General features: G+C 37.1%; 1 long non-coding RNA gene across 1 annotated transcript in view; it reads left to right on the top strand.

Annotated features, from left to right (window-relative positions):
* Nucleotides 1-3,365: 3,365 nt before the first annotated feature.
* LOC130178506 (uncharacterized) overlaps nt 3,366-18,259 on the top strand; it is a 44,305-nt gene continuing 29,411 nt past the window's right edge. Inside the window, exons 1-3 of the long non-coding RNA XR_008829176.1 lie at nt 3,366-3,682; nt 17,179-17,237; nt 17,473-17,552. This is a non-coding gene — a long non-coding RNA (uncharacterized LOC130178506). The remainder of the gene's footprint in view (nt 3,683-17,178; nt 17,238-17,472; nt 17,553-18,259) is intronic.

Below are 18,259 nucleotides of genomic sequence, written 5' to 3'. Positions count from 1 at the left end.
AGAAGAAGAGATTGGCAAGATAAGAATCTGACAAAAATTCACTGGTAAACAATAAGATTTTCAAATAGCATTTAGTAGATACAGTGAAATCCAAGAATAGAAGTTAATTATGAAGCAAACGCAATTGTCGAGCAGCCAGATTTGACCCATGTCTTCTTGTGAGGTTAATGAGGGAGGCAGATCTTTTTACAGTGTAAAAAATGAGCAAGTTTCCAAGCAATTTAATGTCACAGTGAGTCTGAAAATAAATCTTTGCTCCCAAGATCATTATATTGTAAACTATGGCTTGTGACAAGTGATGTTGCTTATAATAAGATACTGACTAATGTATAAATAAAAAAGTGGGATGATATAAAAAAATAAGCCAACTATATCTGTGGATTGTTAAAAGAAAAACAGAATTGTATGACTCCAAACAGACTAACCGTGTTAAGATTCACACATTTTGCAGTGCCGCTCTGTTGACTCGTGAATGTTGACTCATTTTCTGTTGTGAGGAGGTGTGATTTCATAGCGTGCGTGCGTGTGTGTGTGTGTCATGGCCTTGAGGACTTTTTTAGCCATCCACTGCTGTAGTACACACACGTATGCATGCACACACACACTTTAAGGACACACAGATATCCAACTGACAGGTTCCGTGCTGAAACTCTCCTCCAGGTCAGATCAATGCAGGTCAGCCAGACAGGAAGCATCTCAAAGGTCAGAGATGCACTCACACCAACTCTCTGTGTTTCCTAAAGGCATGCTTTAGGAAACACAGTATGGATCTCCTGAGATATTGATCCCTGGAGAGTGCCGATGTTAAGCACTTCCCCATGTAGCAACTCGAATGATTCTGTCAGCATTGTGCAGCATTGAATTCTTGAATTACTATAACTTCAAGTCTTGTACAGCGTGACAGTTGAACAGTAGATGTCAGAGTTCTGGTAAATCTTGAAAGGAGATGAAACCAATACTGTACGTCGAACGTTAGAGTACCGTCTCCTTCAAGCAAGAGCACTATGAACCACAACCCTGCCAACCCAGTGGCCAAAATTTCAGTTTTTCTATTATTAGTCTACTTGATTCAGTGGAGCACACTCATGTTCACTCATGTTTCACTTCTTTATTCAAGTGATTGCTTTTGTCCAACACACTCTTATTCAGTTGACTTTTCCCTCTCACTGATACAGGGAACAGACAGTTTTTATGTGGAGCCACAAACACATATTTACAAGGCTGTGCTACACAAAACACTGTGTACTTGGTGTCTATAGTTACTCCCATGTTTTTCATTTTAAATAACTGATCTACCACATCTGGAGCGCAATTCTGCCAAGAAAATACAATACAGCTACATCATATTTCTTAGAGCATCTTTTTGAAAATGTCTCATTAGTGCCAAGACTTGAAACAGCACAATGGGGCCCATGCACCGTGAGGCTGTAACACTCTAATGTCAACCGGCTGCTGCTAGTATTAATCAAAACTCCAACTCACAAATGTTGAACCAAAGTGGAAATTCTTGCTCTAATTGGATGATTTTTACAGCTTTATTCATATATTTATATATTTTTGAGAGTTTTTTTTTCCTTGGTTCAGTCCCTATTGCGACCATGTTTCCTATCAGTTGATGAAGAGGGCCTCTTCCTTCAAACCTAAACCTGTTTGGACTGGGATGGAGAAACCTCTTTTAGTATAGTATCTTCAATCCACACAGTGGCATATATTCTGCTTGTAAAGGGATTATCAAATCAGTGTAGTTAAATGTGATGGGTATGGTACTGTGGTTGTCATCTAACACAAAACAGCATGTCATGGATGTGTTAACAGAATGTGTAGCATAGCAAATGAAATCAATTGAATTAAACATCTAAAGAGGATGCTAGTGACAAGTTCAAAGCCGACAAAAAAAACTATAAAACTGTATAGTGATGGGGTGTTAACATTAAGGATAATCCTTCTCCTGTTCATTGGATTTGTGTTGCTAGGTAACAGCTTGGGGTTTCATTTTATTTCCTGTCAGCTTTTGATATTAACAAACACTGTAACAGGAAATAAAAGCAGATTCAAATTAGGCTGCTGAACATGAAGCAGTCTAAAGAAATGAAACAGAGGCCGTACTTAACACGCACTGCAACTTTTCTCTTGCGAGCCAACCCGTCACCCAAATGTAATTACTGTGGTCCATTTGATGCTGTCCACTGGGAGCCCTTATTTATCATTATTACAAAATAAACATTAACATCTGTTGACCAAAAGTGTGGATGACTTTAGCTGTCAGCTCAGCTTTGCCAGCAAAAAAGGATTAGAATAAAATCAAATGTGTAGCACTACAGGAATTGTCCTTTTACTGTGCTTAAGCTGAATTACAACGTCTATATATGATTATAAATGATAACCTGATTCTACAAATCATTCTGACGGCTGAGAAATAATACCTTGAGAGTGGGAGATCAAGTTGTGTCAGCTTATCTCTGTGTGTAAAAATCATATTCACATATTCATTGCTGGATTTACAAAACCATGAGAGACTGGCATGGCACCAGGAAACACAGAAGTGGGTAAAAGCAGGCAGATATTTCAACTTTAAAATTGGATGTGACTGTGTTTACAACAAAAAATTGGGAAATTGAAAAATTGACATTCAATAGTATTTTTTGAAAAGCAGTTTTTCAGTTCCTGTGCCAATTTCCAACCAGGGTGAGGGAAGAAAACATAATTCAGTTTCGATTGTGTCAGGTGTTTTCTTATGCAATCGAGGCACGTTTGAGGGCAGTGGAAAACAGTTTGTGCTCAAGATAGAGCTGCAGACTGATGTCTCTAAAACAAGTCAACTGTGGTGATTGAAGTCATTAAAGTTAACAGCTATTGGCGGAAGAGAACACTTAGACTTTACATTTAAAGCAGGACTATAACAAGACAAAATTTAGTCTCCATCAAAGGCCTGAGTAAAAGTGGGAATTGTATTGTACTTACTGTGATTGCTTAACAAATGACATTGTTGTTTTCAAGTGTGAGAATGAACCAAATCTCTATGTTGTTTTAGATAGTAAAAATCCTACTAGATTCACACATTTGTCATATCCATTACAATATCTTCTGGCAGATAATTGTGTGAATGATCTGGCTAATAGAAGGGCATTACACTGGGGCCCATCAAACTCATGTTTTTGAGTCTTTTAATGCCCTTTATGTTCCAAAACTGTATGTTTTATTGAAAATAGCTATTAATTCTCACACCACTTATTTCATTTGGTTACTTTCTTCTCAAAAGATATGAAGTAAGGCTTGCTGGGAAATCCCAATTCGACCAATGAGCATGCTCCTGTCATTTGACATAACTTGCGTGAATTTACGTCAATTTTTTTCTCAGCCGTTTAGCAAGAAGCGAGTGTTCTTCAGCAAATTGACATAACGTTAGCAGCAAAATGTTTAGCGAGCCCAAACAAAAAAACGACGCTAAGAAGAGGAAGGATAAAAAAAAAAGAACATTATGAGTTTACTGCTCAACTGACGACATTAGTTAGGTTCTACTCCCTATACCTCAAATTCATTGACTGTTAGCAATGTTGACGTGCAGCTGGGGGCTAACGTTAGCTGGACTAGCGAACAGCGGAGCCAGGAATGTGGCCTTGAGCAGTGCTGATATTGATGTTGCTGAGGGCGACGCGAGGGCCGGTGGATGAACTTCTGAGTGGTGAGTAGTACACCTTTCTCTGTTTGTGGAGCGGGACCAGGGATTTAAAGATATAGCAATGTTATTGTAATCTCTCATATGTTGGAAAATGTGTAGTTACTGTAATCTGTGTGTGATAAAATTTGTCCCCTGTGTCATTGATGATGCATGTTATACAACAGTTAGTTCCGACCGAAGTAATTTGATTGGACTAGAGGCATTCCATGAGTGCTGATAGGCTGTTACAGACAAAGCCCTTATATACAGCACTGGGACTTTTAACCACATGTATCACTCCGCTTCACAGGTGTTCTATTAACCAATAATCAGCGCTACATCACCGGTCGTTGTCTATCTTAGATTGTAACAAACTTTGCAAAGATGAATATACTTACGGAAATAACTTTTGACTCAAATCCAAAGAAGCCTGGATAATTCAGCGCATACCTGAGGTAAGGTGTAGACAAAGTAGCATGCTAGTGTGCACAGTGCAGCTCAGGAAAATGTTTATGTGTTGCTTAGCAAGAGTCCAGTACCAGTCCCGTTGCGGAACTATTTGTGTTGGTGTTGCCAAATAAATAATGAAATTAACAAACAAATCATAATATGTTGTTGCTTATTTAACTAATATGGTGCTCGTAGAACTGTTGTAGAAAAGCAATATGACACGAGAGGGAGTGATGTACTGAATATCAGCACGGCTATGTTTCGGTTATATATACGAAGTCGTACAATGCTTAAATGAATTCTATGGATATTAAAAAGTTATTATGTGATCGGGCCGTCGTCCATTCATTAATACTTTGTAGACCTATATTGAGTTGTTGCGCTTTTCTTGATGGCTGTTTGATTGCTTACTGACTGACACACTGTCTAAGCTAACTTTTTGTTGATTTGTTAGTGTCGGTTGGCTAAAACTATTTGCCGGATGTTTGATAGTTGGAGAAATCAGGAAGTGGTGGTTTGAGTCCAGGGCAGGCAGTTAGAGTAGAGCTTATGAATATGGCAGCTGCTGCGATATGCTGATCAAAGGCTAGTTTGCAGGATGTGAGCTTCACGGTGAGCATCTCCATGGTGACGTACCAATTGTCTGCAGTGGTTGTGTGTGTCAAAAACACTGGGGCCAATCACAATTATGTACTAGTAATTATGTTATTTGTATCATGTTAACATGGACATTTAGGGACAACACAAATTAATAAGAAACAATATGATGTAAATATGTCATATTCAGCCAAAACACAAATTTTCATCTGTAGTCTTAATTTTCTTGCTGACATACTCTTATTTGTAAAGAAAAATCTGTCACATTTAAGTGTTTTAAAGTTGTGTGTTAAATTGCTCAAACATCATCTATAAATATTCAGCCATAAAGACAATACAAACCCAAATGACTGAAAAAATAATGTACTGGTCTCACGGTCTTCAGATCACAAACAATAGTTCTCGCGGTTCATTTAATGTGGTAATCTGCCACTCAACCATTGAAAAATACCTGCCACTGAGGAAAGGAAGATGTCCCTCTTTAGACATACAGCCTTCAAATCAAGTGGGAACAAATTAGTGGGCCTCCCTCCTGTGGTTTAGTTCTGACTTTTATAAGCATACCTCAAGGAAAAGCAGTACAGAGGTAACCTGAGACAATGTAAGCAAAAATCCTGCAGACTAGATACAATTTAAAGTGTAATTAAAAAGCTGCATGAGATGTGATCTGGATGGAAGTTTTAAAATCAGCTGTGCTACATTTACTACTGTATGTTCAACTACTTTTTGAGGGTAATAGTGACATTGCTATTCCAAAAAAGGTACAAATGATCAAAGTAGAACTGTACAAGAGCAACTGCTTAAGTGAGTGCAGATTCTGATACCTATATTTCCTTCAAATGACTTTACAATCAAAAAAATAATAATATATATACCAGCTGGCAGATGCTTGTTTCTCGCTTGATGTTGTGCTTGATGTCTTTTTCAAAAAGGACAGGGCTGAGAGGATTTGCCTGTGGGACCCCACTAATTTTTACTAATGATTGTGGTTTGGCTAGGACCCTTTCCACAACCTCTTACTGCTTATAAACTGAAACAGTTTACGTCTACGTTGTTAAATCTCAGTGCTTCTATCCCAAACAATAATATGTTAATGGTGACTATATAAAATGGCATGAAGAAACACAGATTTTATGGATCTTTTCTTTGGGTCAGATAAGTGGAATTCCTTTGCTTTAAATGCATAATTATTAGGCACTCAGACTGAGAGCAAATGGAAAAGAAACTTGTTGTGAGGTAAGCTAAGAAATGTCTATCTGTGACATGCTAAAAATATAGCATAACAGTAACGCAGGTAAAAGTCGTGCTAGTGAAGTCATGTTACTCAGTACTGTCTGGTAGCAATAAACTAAGTAAGTTTTGTAACATTAGTTAACATTAGCTTCCATAAGATTGCCATTCCACACCAAGTAAGGCTGTAGTGGCAAAGTCCCACAATGAAATTTGCGTAGAAAACTTGCGTAGTCTCACTGTAAAACGTATTTCTTTGTGGCATTCTGCCCTTCAGTCTGTGTTTATCATGTGTTTGATTCTTTCTTTTACTCTGATGATGCTCTGGAAATCTTAAATTCAGAACAGAGGGCAATACTTATCTTGGTTCTCTACAAAATATTGTTTATCAGTTGTTCAGTCCTAACCCTAATTCAAACTGTCTTTTCTGAGCAAGCTCGACTACAACCTCTGGAAATAGTAATGCTGCTTTAAAATGATAATGCCTTGTCTGTATCTGTTTTTAAACACCACAGGCCAGTCCATTTGTATAAACAATGATTAGATTATAAATGTCAGCAGCAAAATTCTTCACAGACCTTACTCTAATGGAATTATAACAGTTGGAGACAGTTATATCCTCGCAGAGCAAAGAGTTTCTAACTTTTAATACATGAGTCACCACAGTTGGAATCAGCTCACTAGCCTGTCTTTAAAGTTTCAGATATATAATACAAGAAGAAACACTTTCTCAACAAATAAGATACACATTAAAAGATAAATAACAGCAACAGCACCTCCCTTCATTTCTCCACAACAGTGTTCTATAATTCCTCCAACAGCAATTATTGACAAAAAACCATGGACTCATGAGCAGGGAAAGTGTCACATCCCTCCAAGCTGTTTCGGATGATCAAAGCTACTGTAAACTCTGGTCTGTCCACCAGACCAAATTACTGAGCCCCGAGGCGAGAATTACCATCTGAGATTTGTAGATATTTCATGGATGAAGATAAAGTAGAGGAAAAGGGATAACTTACTTCTGCTGAATTTATTTTAGTTTTGTGAGACCATAACTTCCTTGGCGACTGAGATTCTGTCAATAGGTAGAAACAGAGACGGATAGTTATAGATACAAAGATAGAGGGACATTTTTTGTCCTTCGTGCCGTTGCTCCTCCTCAGATGTGTTCATTTTGAATGTCACTTGTCCTCAGGTTTGCATTTCTGTATTTGGCTGCATTCCTCTGCAATCATCCCTTATCTGTGTGCACAGCAGCTAAGGGTGCGTCTCTCTGAATGAATGGGCTCAATAAACCTGTCACAGCCGAGACTTGTTGACTCTGTACTGACTCAGGTTACGGGGATCCATCCTTTTTATTGGCTCCAGTTTGGCTACGGATTTACAACGTGACATTCTGCTCACACCTGACACTGCCATGAAAACATCAAGTCACTTAATATAATTCCCCTGTTTGTTGTTCTGCTCAGTTGTTGTTGCTTTCAGTACTTTGGGCTGACAGCTCTGTAAAACAAGATGCTATAGCATAACAATTACTGAAATATTTTCATAGCGTGTAAAATACTAGCATACCCACAGTCAATACATTTTCCCATCAATAAAACAAACTCATAATATATTCAGTATTTTAATTTACCTAAAATGTAGAAACTTATGAATTGGCCCTTTTTAAAAAAAAAAAAAAAAAAAAAAAATTCAGTTGTTCTGTTACATGTCATTGCTTCATAATCATTTGGTGTCAATATATTATTGTCACTGCAAATCATTATATTTCTGAACTTTGCATTATATTATTAAATGCTTGTAATGCAGGGAATTTATTTGTTTGTTTTGAAACTTTGTTACATATTTGCTTAATTTGCTTAGGATGAGGATGTTGGATAAATGCCTAAAACCAAACAAGAAAATCTTTTTAGATGGTGTGAAATATTAGTATATGAGTCAATGTAAGCACAAAAATATATTTTCAACAAATTAGTTGACTTAACTCTTAATTAACTTTTCTCTTTCTCACAAATGTATCTTGTCAAAAAATATGAAATGGCCCTTTAAAAAGCTCCTTCCTAACATACCATACTATGTCCATTCTCTTTAGTGTAGTTTTTTTCCCAGTGCGTTTATCCTACATCATCTTTTGGTGACAGTATTGTCACAGCACATTATCATGGCTTTGAACTTTACACTATGCAGTGTATTGTACAGTACTATATTGGTTGTTTTCAACAGTGATGTAAGTGCACTAATATGGAGTCTGATCCCAACACATAACAACAGACTAAAGAGCTCCTGTTGCTGCCCTGTGGATTGGGCTTCGCTTTTTTTGTAGGCACACTGCGTACATGTCTTTAATATAAGGAGAGATTGCAAAATGGAAACTAAATGTTAAAGTTAAGGAAATGGATCATCTGTGAGGTGGAATATCATATATGTGGGCAGATACTAATGTAAATTTCACGCTCCATAGTATATACTTTAAGTTGCTCAGGATGTGAGTGTCAGTTAAAGGCTTACAATATAAATGGAAAATCTACAGAAGAGTAGGAGTCACATATTTTTTCAACCTCCCTGTTTTTCTCAAGAATTTTTAATGGGGTTGACAGATGATAAAGAGATGACGGTCGTCGGGTCCTGGGAGGGACAATCGGGATGTTAGCTTCTCCTGCTGTCAGGGCAGGTGCACACTGGGATTTTTGACTGACAGCCGAGCATGTCGAGGCATAGACGAACAGGCCCCTCTTCCAGATTAACTTTCCACTGCTCAAGCCTCAGAGATTGATCTGTGCCAAGGACTGGCAAAGCCTTGGTGTGGGTATTGTAAAAGGAGATTGGATCTGTTCTTTCAAGGAAAGAGCTCCCAAGGTTGTGAGAGAAAGAGCATGATAAAAGAAATATGGCACTTTTATTAAATCACTTACGATCATTGCCGGGGATGTGCTCATACACACACGCACACACAGAATCACACACTTTCAGGGTCACTCCACTTTCTTTTGATATAGTCAATTTCTTGTAAAATTAAAAAACCTGAATAAGTTATTGTGCACAATTTGAATTTTATCTCACCAGATAAAATATACTAACATACCCTCAAGTAGGAAAATTGCTGTTTTTATTTATTTATTTATTTTTATGAATTGCATGAACACAGCTCAAAACCTTTTTAAATCTGACATCTGTCATCATTGTCTCTTGTTCTTTTGAGTGAGCTTTCACGCTGATTTTACAGTGTTGGCATTTGCAGATACATTTGTTTTTGTGTGATTGTCTTTAATCATTAGGCAGATTTGCTGTTTGAGTTCTGTTTCGCAGGCCTTAAAGGAATAGTTCGAAATTTTAGGAAATGCCTTTTCACTTTCTCTGTGGGCATGGAGCTACAGCTTAGATTAGACTGGTAGAAGGGGGCAGCAGGTGTCTTAGCTCTTTATCTCAAAAGTCTCATCTGTTTTCAAAAATCCACCTCGGAGGCTCACTGAATAACACTTTATACTGCTTCTGTTTAATCCATACACAAACAGAATGTAAGCACAATAATTTACCAGTTTTAGGCATATATTTTAACTTTTGACAGAGCAGCTAGCTCTTTGCCTCTGCTTCCCATCTTCAAGCTAAGCTAAGATAATGACCTCCTTGCTCCAGCTTCACACAGGCATGGGGGTGATATCTTCTTATTTAACCTAACTCTTACCAAGAAACCCTATTTCCCAAAATTTCAGTTTTTTCTTCAAGCATAGAGTTTATTTCTTTCACTATATTGTTAGCATTGTAAAGTAACCAGGGAAATTTTTCTGTGTTAGTCATGGAAAGACTAGAAGTTTACAGTGACTTGCAATAAGCTGCAATAGGTGTGACTGAAGAGAGTCTTCCTTATTGTCTTTGACATTAATGGAATAACAGTGGGGATGGCATCACTTCCATTATACTCAGCTCCTGCAGCAGATTATCTGGGAAAAATTTGCCGTCAGCCTGCTTTATATTAGAAGGGATGGAAGCAGACAGTGGATGTGTACATCAGCTATTTATATAAGCAACTATCGTGGATTTTGTTTGACTGTAGTTGTCTCAAAAACTCTGTAACCACGCTGTGTGATGTAGTGAACATGTGAATACTTGGTGCCTTGGCACTGTAGATGTGCACATTTTCAACTAAATGCAACTTGTTCTGACTTTCTCCTTTGTAAATGTCTAAAATTAAATCAATTAGACATTCATGAGCTAATTATATGTATTTCCCAGGCAAATGATTCAATTATGTTCTGTAAACGAGGCATGACTGACCTTTTCTAAAACGAAACTATTCATAGTTCAGTTTCCACAAGTGCCTCTATGGTTCAGCCAATCTATTGTGCATTTCCTAAATGTGTTAAATAGGGCTTACAATATCAAGACGTTTCAGATAGTGTAAGGTGACAACACAATCTTCTGGTTTTTTTACTATTAAGAACAGGATTGTAGTTGATTATAGTGCAGATTTGGGCATATACATTGATCCGCAGATGTTGAGCAACAGTAGTAAATTGTGGTTATCTTTCAAATTGTATGCCTTGGCTCTAACCTCAATAGAACTAAATACAGAATGTTTATCTTTGTTGTGATCGTTCCACCACTGATTAAACCATTACATGTTTGGATAACACACAGTAGATAGACAGGTGTGTAGGTAGCTAATCTGGTCAACTAACCATCACTGTCTTGACTTGCCTGCTTGGTAATATCTAGTAGAAGTCAGTGCGGTAGTTCTTTGTTAACACTGCTTTGCTAAGTTTCCATTTGCATTGTTTCCAACCTCCCTCACACGCAGCAGCTCCCAGGTGAATCAGTCATTACAAGCTCATGAAACATTTTTCAAACCTGTAGAACCTTATTTTAAATTCTAGTGGCGATCCCTAACGTGTTCAAAAATACCAAATATGCCAAGCTGAATTTGAAAGATGTGTATAAAATGCGTATGAAATGTTTGGAGAAGATATTGTCAGACAGTAATGATTAAGATTTTCCCCAACCTTAAACTTTGTCCAACTGAAATCCATTTAGTGATCATTTTTTTGCAATAGTTTTTATTTTTTCTTACCATGAGGAAAAAAAGGTCCTTCCCGCCTGGTCTTCTTGTCTCAGAGGCTGGAGAGGCTGTTGGTGTACGGCTGGGAATGAGAGGAAAACTTAAAAAACTTGCTACAGTGGCTTTCAAGACACTAGCAGACAGTGTGTTCTTAGAAGATTAGAGACCACATCAGCATCAAAAAGGGACCAAAGTGATAATTGCAGGTAAACTGACAACCTGTTTAATGTATTGCAGTTCACCAGCGCACTTTTCCCCTTGTGAGTGTTTGTTTGGTGGTTTGTTCTGCAACTGAAGGTTCAAGACGTAAGTTCATGGTTGTCAGTTGGATAAGAAGGAAACTTTAGCAGGAAAGCTAATGTGGTTGTTCTTGTTGAAAGTTGTTGCATCTGTTTCTGATATGTAATGAGTTTATTGCTTTTTGCAAATGTTGTTTAAATTGAAGCGATCTGATTGCTTGAATTAATGCAGAGACAGCAGGTGCCTGTCCAAGGTTAAATGGGTAATATTTATATTAATAAAATAAACAATTTGATTAAGTAATTAATTGACAGTGAAATAAATTAATGTGTGATGAAATGTAGTGATAAGAAATTAAATAAACACTAATTAAATGAAAAATATAAATACCTCCCCCTAAGTTAAATCCATCAGTAGGAAATGCAATTAGCAACAAAATATCCAGCACTGTGCAAAGGTTTTAGGCACTAAAAGTAAAGTTAAAAACAATGCCATTGATAGTTTTCTGTTATCGGTTAACAAAGACCCGTAAACAACATGAACCTGTTCTGTCTCAGTGTGTCTTCATGTGATCCCAGACTGACTCCATGATGTTGAGATCAGGACTCTGTTGTGACTCCAGATGTTGCAGGACTCCTTGTTCGTTTTGTTGCTGGAGACAGCTCTTTATGACTCTGGCTGTATGTATTGGGTCATCATCATGTTTCAGAATGAATTTGGGACTGATCAGATGCCTCACTGATATTGTGTGATGGACAACAATCTAAACATCTAAAGTGCCCAAAACCTTTGCACAGTGTAGTGTATATAAATAATCCATTATCCAGTCAGATAAATAAAACTCTATAATTCCAGCTCTATTCAAATATCAATGTGGCCTTTTTTATTTATGATGACAATCAAGGAGCAGACAATTAAAGTTAATAGATTGTATTTAGCCATTGGTCTGGTCAATTAGAAACTTAGTTAATTGTCAATTTATTCATCTATCTATTTAATAGTCTATATTAATATAATAATGACTCATCTACTCTTAAATAGGTGCCATCATAAGACCAAAAAATATAAAATATGAATTTTTCCCTTTTTATTCAGATTATTTCTCAAAGGAAATGTGACTTACAGAGCAGATCTGTTGGAGCAGGAAACAAAGCAACTCTTCTGTTCAGTGTGACTTTTTGTGGGAATAAAAGTGTGAAACTGGATGTTAAGGCCATAGCTGTTATAGCTGGAATGATTTCTCAGAGATAAAAGATGTCTCTCTTTTTTTCTTTTTCTTTTCTTTTTTTTTCTTTTTAAATCAATTTTTCTCATTTGCTTCCATTTGATGGTTCTTCCCAAGAGATCAGACTGAATCATTAGCACTGACCTAACAACTCATTAAAGAATACATACAAGTTCTTCAGTTTATTGCAGAGCACCTTTTAAAATAGCTAAGGCAACTGCTAAGACCTGCAGTAAAGATTAATTATTCTGCTCTAAGTTTTTCATTCAAAAGTCTCTGTGCAAACTGTGGCACACTGCAGGCACAGAAGCTTTGAGATTTCCATTAGAAAAGTCTTCACAGCTGTTCTTTCTTTATTTTTGTGACCTGTAGCTGAGGCAAAACAACCCCTGCTTGACATTTTTCATAATCATAATCAATAGGCCAAGAATAGCAGTTGAAGGTGAGCTATGTCGATCCATCCTTCTCAATCATCTTTTCCTCTATTACCCCTGGGGTCGATACCACTGCCTTTAGAGGCAGGAACAAACTTATTCACAATTCTCCCCAGGGGAGTAACAGCATGGAGTTGAGGTGCTGTGAGGAAGCTAATGAATGTATTTGTCATATCTCTAATGGCTCACTATATCACCACAGCACCTTGGCTTGAGATTTATGGCAAATGCAAATGCAGTCTGTCGTAGGATTTTCAGTTTTTGTGCTCGTGGCTGCACTGATGAGACACTGTGGGAGAACATTAAATTGACGGCGCCGGAGTCTTTTCGGACCCAAACTTGTGAAAACGTTGACAGTGTGCCATGATAAATGATAAACACACAGAGTGGGGAAGTTGGTATTCACAACAGCAAGAGTGCAAGAATGGCAAACTAATGATGAGTCAATTCTACTATTGATTAGAGCAAGCTTATTTCAGTCCCGGGGCCCACACAAGCCCATATACCCAGAGCAACAATATCAGCTTACTCTAAAGTTATACTGAGATGTCTTTACAGATATCAACTCCAGAAACTTTCTCTCACTGTCCCTTTTTTGCCTCACAAATCTTACACACCAGCTGAACTTCATCTTCTTCCATTAAGTCCCAAGTGACTTCATTTTGAGGCTGTATTTTTTTTTTTATCTATAGTATGCACTCTAAATGCAAATGACCAAGTGTCTCTGGTTGTGGCAAGTACGGAGCACAGCTGAAGAAGGCGACGGAGAGAAGTGTTCACAATCATAAGAAATATATTAACATTGATTTGAGAAATGAAAGTAATTAGTCCATAAATTGCTATTTTCCACAGCTCCTTCTGTGATCAGTTTACCTCAAATTACCGAAGGACAGAAGTTATTCCTCACTTGTTGATTGACTCTAGTATGAGTGTTGAAGCGTGAACAGTGAAAGTTTGAGCCAGGGGCGTATTTCATTTGTCTGTTTGTGAGTTTCACAAGCAACATTTTATGTAGCGTGAATAATGGTGTGTGGGTGTGAGAAGTATTTGCTAAAGATTTCTCAAGGGCGGCTCCCGCAGCCTCTGTGGAGACAAGAACACACACACAAGTACGAGTGAGGAAGACGCAGGCTGGCTGCATGCTTCTGATGCACTTTAAAAGCACACTTGATCAGCAATTCCTTCTATGAGCCCACACATCCCTCAGACTTCAAAAAACACCTTCTGAAGGTTGGGGGCACAGAGCTGAGTAGATCACAGAGGGATGCCTCAGCAGAGGCACCTTATTTTGTTGACATAAGACATTTATTGGGGTATTTTTTTTTATAAATGTGCTGCCCCTTATGTGGTTGGTTCCAGGTCACAAACAGGACAAAAACATTTTTCAAAACAACATAAAGCTTTGACGTCAGTCATTGAGTTCTCAGAAATAAAGCGCAGAATGCTCATCATCTGCTGAATCCTGCAGTATATCGGAAAATAAAACAATAGTCCTGCAGCTCTTCTACTGTTAAACTATGTACAACCCTAACTTTGATTCAGTCAGCACGGATCGATTACCAACAAATGATTGATGATCCCAGCCTTCTCTGGGAAAACGCCATGATTAGGGTAATTTAGGAAACAGCTGAGCTTTTGCTCAGTGCTGACTTTATCGACGGGCGTGTTTCTCTCTAACCTATCTGATTCTGTAACAGTGTAGACCTGTGAGGTTCAGATGGCTCACTGAAAGGATTTGTCTCAATATATTTAGTAATCATACCAATACAATTGACTATCAAACTATTTTCTGTAGTCTTGATATACTATAGACTCTGCGTCCCAGAATGATAATAAAAGTAAGACGGTAGGAAATACGAGAAGTATGTTTTGCAGAACTAGGTGAAAAAGACAATTTTATTTTATTTATAGGTTTGAGTACTGTTCTTCTTTACATGCTTTTCACCTTTCTCTCTCGTCAGTTGTCTCATGGTGCATTAGAGGATTGTGCTGCTGGACACTTATAGATAATGCTGATGACATCCATATTGAAAGCTGCCTGAATGCACAATGATTGAAAAGCTGAATGTGGAGTCAGAGAGTGACAGTTGTCGTCTGGTCCATTAATGCCGTGCAATCAAGATCTTTTCCTCTTCTTGTACATGTGAATCTCGATTATTCTCTTTCTTTGTCCATCTCTGTGTCACTGTCTCTCACACAACACAAGACAGTAGAGTATAACACACACCGACCTTGACGCACAATTCTCCACCTTTTGGCTTTTACTTAGGCAGCAACTTTGTCTTTCATTCAGGAGTTTACTTTATATATATATATATATACATATATATATATATATATTTTTTTTTTTTTTTGCCTAGTCTCTACATAGATACACTTATAATCTTTTCTGAGTCCATCCTTCAACCATGCCCTCAATTAAACTCATGACCCAAAATATCTACCGCTCTGGTTCACAAGCTAAAAAAAAAAGGGGCTTAAAAAGCATTAAATGCTGTAGTTAAAAAAAAAAAAAAAAAAAAAAAAGGGCAGACATTTTCTGCCTCCAAGAAGCCCTCACATCATGCCTCAGCAGTTGAACTAGGCTGTCTATGCAAACTAAAACTTGCAAACAATAAAATAAGGATCTCTAAAGCATGAAAGAGACTAATTCACATCCTTCACGATGTCCAACATTTACTATCATTACAGCTTCCATTAATCTTACAAGCTTGGCACCCTATCATTGCTCCTGATTTTCATCTAGTCTTTATGTCATAGTGATTTTATAGTTCTAAATCTGGTCTTAAACATGATCATCAGTCAGACCTGGTTTGTGACAGATAAACCTTCAAATCCTCAGACTCAAATAATTGTGGCTTTGACCATAGTAAGAAATTTCCTTGCTTTTCCAGGGTAACTTTGTGTTTGAGTGTTAAGAATACCTTACTATACTTTACCAGTTTGTTATTATAGTCAGTGTTGATCTGTTCACCTTTCTATGTGGCAATAAATGTTGGAATTTTCTCCCTCCAAGCCATAAATGACAGGGTGTCTTCATCATGCTTACTTGTAATCTGATTTTCAGAGTTTGTTCTCCTTCTTTGATATTTTCTGAGACTGATGAAGCATATGATTAACAAAATATCAACAATATCAATAATTAACATACCATAATTAACTTAAGATAATTAACAATCAACACAGGTATGTCTTGAAACATTGAAGAGTTACTCCAGTGATTTAGTTTTGTAGTTTCATAGAGTTGAGGAAATTTTAAAGAGACAAATTAGACTGAGACTTTCACTCCATTGTATGGGTCAAACTCCAAAACAATTGGGTCCTACATTTTCCATAATGTTATCTGCTACTGTAGCATCTTTTGTTTGACCACTCCAGCCACAGAGTCCACATCAACGGTGTGTAACATAGGCTTTTTGTTAAAAATGTGCAGTGTCCAAACTAATAGTATGGAACTAAACTTTGTTGACAAAGCTCCTCCAGGGCCCCACAGGATGTTATACAGCTGTTTTCTTAGGCTAAGTAATACTCCCTGTGGTCAGTAAATTGACATGTAAAATTGGAGGAATAGCCCTTTGACATACAGTGGATGCCTGTGCCACACAACAAAAGGCTTGACATCATCCATACATGTTGTTTTTACATACAGTAATTTAATGGTGCCTTTAAAGACCTCCAGTAGGGTGAGTTCTTTATAAGGTGTTTGTCTGATGCTTAACTGTAAGCAGAAATCAATACCAGGAATTAAGTCATGTCAGTTTTGTTCATATCACGCATTTAATACACAGGAAAATTCAGTGTGTTTTACATGAAAGTGCTAGAACATTTTAATTGGAAGGCACCAAGTACTGTACATCAAGGAGAGACAGAGACTTATAAAGGTCACTGCAATGTAGAATGGATTTTGTAATAAATGCAGTTCATCACATAATTAACTTCATATGTATTGATTCAAGGGAGGATGCCTTGGATCAATACATGGTATGTATGTGATTAGGAGAGACTGATGTACTACTGAGGCTGAGCAGTGTTTATTAAGCTGGTAGCCACTGGTCTTGTCAAGTCCCCCGGGGTCGGTTTGTTCTCTCTGCACTGTACAGTAATACTAGTGATGAAGTTTGTCTGACTTTGACAGAAGCTCTACAGCAGTCAGATTGCATTAGAAGCCATATGGCATCTGCAAAACAAGAGAATATCTGTCAGTCAGAGAATGAAAGCAACATGTGGGCTGAAGGTTTTGATATGATCACAATATTAAAAGAAAAACATTTCATATTCTTCTTCTCAGAAGCATCATATCACTGGGGGTTTGCAGCTGCACCAATCACCCGCTGTGCACACCAACAGGTGAGTCTGACCATGAAATCTTTCATCTAAAAGAAGCGTTTCAGTACATGAGCAAAAAATTATTGTTTTCCATGGTTTATAATGATATTTATTTCATATTTTGGATTTTTTTAAATTTTTTTTATAAGGTTAATTAAATTAATGTGAGTCACACATTTTTGTATTAATTTAAGTCTCAATAATTTAGGCTGCACCAGTAAATTAATTATTATTCTTCTATTTGTGTGTATAATAGTTACAGATCAAATTCTCTTCACTTTCCCAGACGTGACGGAGACGTGTCAAATTAAAACAGTAAGAGCTGAGGAGACTGAAGTAAGCTGTGATTTTGTAAATTCATTGTTGACTTCAGTTCCAGCAGATTGACTTCTTGCCACAGAAAGGCTTTAATGAGAGGAACAGCTGTGCACTGATGTGGCACAACTTGATCATTGACCTGATCCAAAACATGTTAATGATACTTCTCATCTCCTGTCACACAAGGAAAATATTTCCTTCATTTAATATTGTCTTGCAGTTGTGTCATGGCAACAGGCAGTCTGCAGAAAAACTATTTCTGACTTGTACTTTAGCAACTTCAGTATATCCATTTTTATACTACTTCGTTTGTCCTATTTCATTATATACTATATTTTTTTACTACATTACATTTATTTGACAGCAGACTAGTTAATAAAGATTTACATACAAAAGAAAGGGTAAACTACTTAGCTCAGTCAAATGCTGCTTTCTTGCTAATGTATCTGTAATAGCAATCACCTTAAAATTATAACTGTCTATCATCAACTGGCACTCTGAGTAGTCATCTGCATTATAAGAATTTTAGAATGCTTTTTGCTTGATGACATTTTACTACTTTTTATATATTATATTAAAATATTAAAGACGTCATAGTTTAGTAAGTAATAAAAAAGTCACAGTATAGGATGTCATAAAAAAGTCATAGTATAGTGAGGCATAAAAACATCCTAGTATGGTAAGTCATAAAAAAACTCCATAGTATAGAAATGGCATAAAAAGTA

This window comes from Seriola aureovittata, chromosome 12 (genome assembly GCF_021018895.1).
Source record: "Seriola aureovittata isolate HTS-2021-v1 ecotype China chromosome 12, ASM2101889v1, whole genome shotgun sequence".
NCBI classification, from domain to species: Eukaryota; Metazoa; Chordata; class Actinopteri; order Carangiformes; family Carangidae; genus Seriola; species Seriola aureovittata.
The sequence above is the reverse complement of the archived record's forward strand: the minus strand, read 5'-3'. Positions and strand labels throughout refer to the sequence as shown.